We start from the raw sequence: 5,550 nt of genomic DNA, 5'->3' as shown, positions 1-5,550 counted from the left end.
GATTCTGATTCTGATTCTGTTGGGGGAATCAATCAGACATGCATATTTCAAGGTGGTGTTTCATAGTATGAAAATGTCTCTTTAACGTTTACAAGGCGGCAAGTGGGAATCATAAATTTTTGTATGGACCATGTACGTACGTAGTCTGGAGTCAAGTCAATCAGACATATACATAACAAATAAAGTTAATTAGCAATTAACTTAGTCCTTTGAAATTGTTTCTTCTACAAAGCACTGAAAATTGATCGTTTTAAAATCGTGCTTCGGTCAATATAAGTTTTAGGAGCAAAGGAAAAATAGGGGTGTCGAACCTGAGAGACTTTGAACAAATTACAATTTTGGAAAATTGATTTCTAAACTAATTATTTGGTGTTTTGAGGTGTGGACTAGATTAAAGAAAATTAAAGATTTTCAGATTTCTTCAATAAATAAATGGAAGCTTAGGGTGTTGGGGTCCACCGCTAGTCTTGTTACGAGGAATTTTATAATCTTTGTATCAATCTCATGATTTAATATCTTCATGTGACCATGACATATTATTCAGCGGCAGAGGCTAAGGATACTGGGAAAACAAAATGGAAACAGAAGTCGGTTGAAGATATGTTGGACATTCCGAAATCTATGAAAAGAGGTGGAAGGAAGAAGCAAAAATATGTTATGTTAAGGTTGGCAACAACAGCAGCCGTATTTTCATTTGAAGAATATAATAATAGGAATAGAATCATTCTCTACGAGGCTCGAGCAGTTTGGGACTTCGAGAAGACTCTAGGTATGTGCTATGATGGTTAGGAGGAGCTAGGATGTGATCAGGAGGATTGTTCAAATTGAGGAAATTGATGAGGAGCGCCATGTTGACTTCAGATTAATGTTTACCGGTTTGAGGAGTTAATTTAGGGTGCTTTTCTATGGGTGCTTTTTTTTTTTCACCTTGGTCGGCATTTCACCAATCTTTGGTTGTTATTACCTCTTTGGGTCCTAGCGGCATTTGATCATTGAATGATTTAAAAATTTATATAATCATCACATTAATTTTTTTTTAATTCAAGAGATAAAATAAAAATACTAGAACATGAAACCACGTACAGGTGCTAATTGAAGAAGTCTTTCAAGAATTTCCTCCTCCTTTCTCTCTGCTGTCTTTTTCTTTTTGCTAATTGAAGAAGTCTTCTTCTTTCTTTATGTTTTCTTTGGCTCCTCTCCGCACTATCTTTTTTTCTTTCTTTCTTTTTCCACGAAAGTGCTCCCTGAAGTCTTCTAAAGTCATTTCTTCTATTATTTTCTCTTTTATTATATTATAAAGAAGAAAGACTCAACGTGCTTTGGTCTAAAGATAAGATGGAAAATAGAAAAAGTTCCCATGCTTCTAGCCCCTTGGAATCTTTGCAAAAGAAAATTAAAATATAAGATTAAATAAAATAGCAAATGGTCCTAACAAAATGAAAATTAGGAATAAAATAAACACTTTTACGTGTTTTATCAGTGGTAATTGATGAGTTAAGTGAAGGGAGGGCTGCACACTAACATCATGGTGTACAAGGTGGAGGATTAATGAGCAGCCGAAGGACCTCATTTCGGAAGGTGCCGGAAACCGCTTCATCACAGGAATTTTTGTATGGAGTCCATGTACACAGTGGGTCAATTTGGCGTGTCTATTGTGCCACTGAGACTTTCACATGCACCTACCAATTCCTTGTATGCATAACCACAAACAACTAATCAAACGCCTCCACTTAACACCATTAGGAAATTACGGTATTGACCCTTATCCGCAAGTACATGTCATACTAAGTTCACGTACGCTAATATTTTTGCTATTTTTCGTTTGGTATTTTGTCCATCTTGCCAGAATTTTTGTTAAAATTCATGTTTTGTTTTTTGGATTAATCATCCATCTTGACGAGATGAGTCTAAAAAGTTAAGTGCCTAGCCTCCACAGTTAGAAGTTAGATGCAAGAACAGATAAAAGAAAATTCAAAAAAAAGAAAAGAAAAATGAAGAAGAGGGAGAGTGACCTCGACAAATAAAGTTAATTAGCTGTTAGATATCAGGAAATTAGGTAGGAGCTAAGGGGAGGGGTTCACCTACAAAGTCTTTTTCTTTATGTTTTCTTTTTTTCGTTCTTTCTCTTCCAGTTTTCCCCAAAAGTGCTCCCTGAAGTCTTCTAAAACCATTTCTCCTTTTATAAAGAAGGAATCAATAAAGGAAGACTCAACGTGCTTTGGTCTAAAGATTGGATGGAAAATGGAAAAATATTCCCATGCTTCTAGCCCATGGAATCTTTGCAAAAGAAAATCAAATAAGACTAAATAAAAACACCAAATTGTCCTAACAGAATGAAAATTAGGAATAATAAACACACCTTTATCTGTTTATCAGTGATAATTGAGGAGTTAAAGTGAAGAGAGAGCTGCACAATGGGTGCACTTGGAATGATACAGGAGCGGGTATTATTGAATCACAGTTACGAACATCAAGGGGTACAAGGTGGAGGATTTTTTGAGGTGTTATTTTGGATGTGTGAGGAGTACTGCAAGTATCTGATGCATTCCTTTAAGGATAGATAAACAGGTTAACCGCGTCATTTTTGGGTAATGCAGATTGCAGGGTGAACCTGACCCAGACCCGTTTAGCAATCGTATCTTGAGTTATTTCATATGTGTGTGTGTGTGTGTGTGTGTTTTGTGTCAGAAATAGTCAACCTGCTAACTACGTGTCAAGTTTGAGGTGTGTTATCGTGACGTGTCATTAATTCCCACCCCTAATTCCTCAGCCATGTCCTTTTTTTTTTGACTTTGGATCCTTAGCCGTGACGTCAAATCCGGCTAGGTTAAATACCTCTAACAAACCACAAAATTTCATAAAGAACACCACAAAATTTCATAGCTTAGAGCTGTCTTTTTTAACCTTGAGACTATTGTGCTGACAACGAAATTGAGACCATAACAAATCAACGAGCGATAAACAAGAACACAAATATAAACGTGGTTCCACTCAAGCAAAACGTAAGAACGTGCTCCACGGGGAAAAGAACAAGAGGATTCACTATAAACGGGGAGAGAAACAAAGAGCCGACTATACCCATAACTCTCAACGAAGCACCAAATAGATATCTAGGGATAAATCTCTGATGGAACCCAAAAGGAAGATACAAATCATTGGTGGAACTCTAAGAGATGAACAAAACCCTAATATATATAAGCCCTTGAACAAAAGAACATACATAAGCAGCCTCCCAAACCTGCTATTAATAGGGGACCAAAAACCAGACAAAACCCTAAATGTAAAGACCCGTATATTTCTAATTATCAAAAATGCTTATTAAATGCCTAATTGGGAAAATATGATTTATGTGGTAGATAATTGAATTAGGGTTTAAAGTGAAAGAATGAGAATTAGAGGGATGAAGTGTTACTTTGGATGTGTGAGTGTGAGTGTGAGTGTGAGTGTGAGTGTGAGATGCGAGATTGTGTGAGATGTGAGACTTGTTTGTTGAATTTGATTAATATTGAGAATATGTTTTGTATTTGTGAGCGAACCTCTCTTGCCCATGCTCACCTACCCTCGATTGCTGCTAGCGATAAGAACATTGACACAATTTCCTACAACTGAATATTATTTGTAAAATACAGTCACGTCGGTGCCCATAGCTCACGTTTCTATTTCGCAGGTCATTAATCGAGCACACCAGATACCACCTCACCCAATTTGAAGGATCAGATGAGCGGCCGAAGGACCTCATTTTCGAAGGTGCCGAAAACCGCTTCATCACAGGAATTTTTGTATGAAGTCATGTACACATTGGGTCAATTTGGTGTGTCTATTGTGTCACTGGGACTTTCACATGCACCTACCAATTCCTTGTATGCATAACCACAAACAACTAATCAAACGCCTCCACTTGACCACCATTAGGAAATTACGATATTGACCCTTATCCGCAAGTACATGTCATACTAAGTTCACGTACGCTAATATTTTTGCTATTTTTCGTTTGGTATTTTGTTCGTCTTGCTAGAATTTTTGTTAAAATTCATGTTTTATTTTTTAGATTCATCATCCATCTTGACGAGATGAGTCTAAAAAGCTAAATGCCTAGCCTCCACAGTTAGAAGTTGGATGCAAGAACTGATAAAAGAAAATTCAAAAAAATAAAAGAAGAGGGAGAGTGACCTCCACAAATAAAGTTAATTAGCTGTCAGATATCAGGAAATTAGGTAGGAGGGGGAGGGGTTCACCTCCAAAGTTAGGATTTAGTAGTTAATTGTCCGCTACAAAGTAGTGAAAATTGTCCGCTACAAAGTAGTGAAATCAAATCTAAGACAAAATAATAAAAAAAATTCTAACCTACAAATTCTTATCAAAATCACTTTTCTATACCTAGTAGTTATGTGGATAGTCCCCAAAACAGCACTGAAAATTGATCGTTTTAAAATCGCGCTTTGGTCAATATAAATTTAGGAGCAAAGGAAAAAATAGGGGTGTCAAACCTCAGAGACTGGAACAAATTAAAATTACACGGAAAATTGATTTCTAAACTAACTGAAGGAAGGTTAATTATTTGGTGTCTTGAGGTGTCGACTAGTTTAAATAAAATTAAAGTATTTCAGATTTCTTTAATAAATAAATGGAAGCTTAGGGTTTCGGGTCCACTGCTAGTCTTGTTACAATGAATTTTACAATCTTTGTATCAGTCTCAGGATTTAATAAATTCATGTGACCATGATATATCCAGTTATTCAGTGGCAGATGCTAAAGATACTGAGAAAACAAAATGGAAACATAAGTCAATTGAAGATATGTAGGGCATTCCAAATTAAAAGAAAAGAGGAGGCAGGAAGAAGCAAAAATGTGTTGTCTTTAGGTTGATAGTAGCAAGAGCCATATTGTCATCTGAAGAAATTAATAATAGGAATAGAATCATTCTTGATCGTGATCATCAGGCTCAAGAAGTATGGGCTTTCAACAAGGCTCAAGCAATTTGGGACTTCGAAAAGACTTTAGGTATGGGCTACAATGGTGAGGAGGAGGATCAGGATGATTGCTCGAATGGAAGAAATTGATGGGGAGCGTTAAAGAGCCATGTTGGCTTATGTTTTCTGGTTTGAGGAGTTAGGTTAGGGTGCTTTTCTATGGATGTTTTTATCTTGGTTGGCATTTCGCCAGTCTTGGGTTGTTATTTCCTATTTGGGTCCGGCAGCGTTTGATCAATGGCGTGCAAGATTACCATTTTTTGATTATCTCTTTATGCCGTTGTGATGTCTCTTGCTTAGGATCCTTTTAATTTTGTAATTTGTTTCAAAAAATTAATAAAATCTTTTTTAACTTATAGTTACAACAACCCATCTTACTCACAAGTACATATGGCATGAATTTTCATTTTTGTCGTGAAAATGGTGGAGATCATGTAAACTTTTTGCCTATGAAGAATTTCCTCCTCATTTCTCTCTCGTTTTTTTCTTTATGTTTTCTTTGGCTCCTCTCTGTACGATCTTTTTTCTTTCTTTTCCCCTCAAAGTCCTCCCTGACCTGAAGTCTTCTAAAATCATTTAT

Source organism: Rhododendron vialii, chromosome 11a, assembly GCF_030253575.1.
Source record: "Rhododendron vialii isolate Sample 1 chromosome 11a, ASM3025357v1".
Taxonomy (NCBI): Eukaryota; Viridiplantae; Streptophyta; class Magnoliopsida; order Ericales; family Ericaceae; genus Rhododendron; species Rhododendron vialii.
This window is presented reverse-complemented; position numbering follows the sequence as displayed.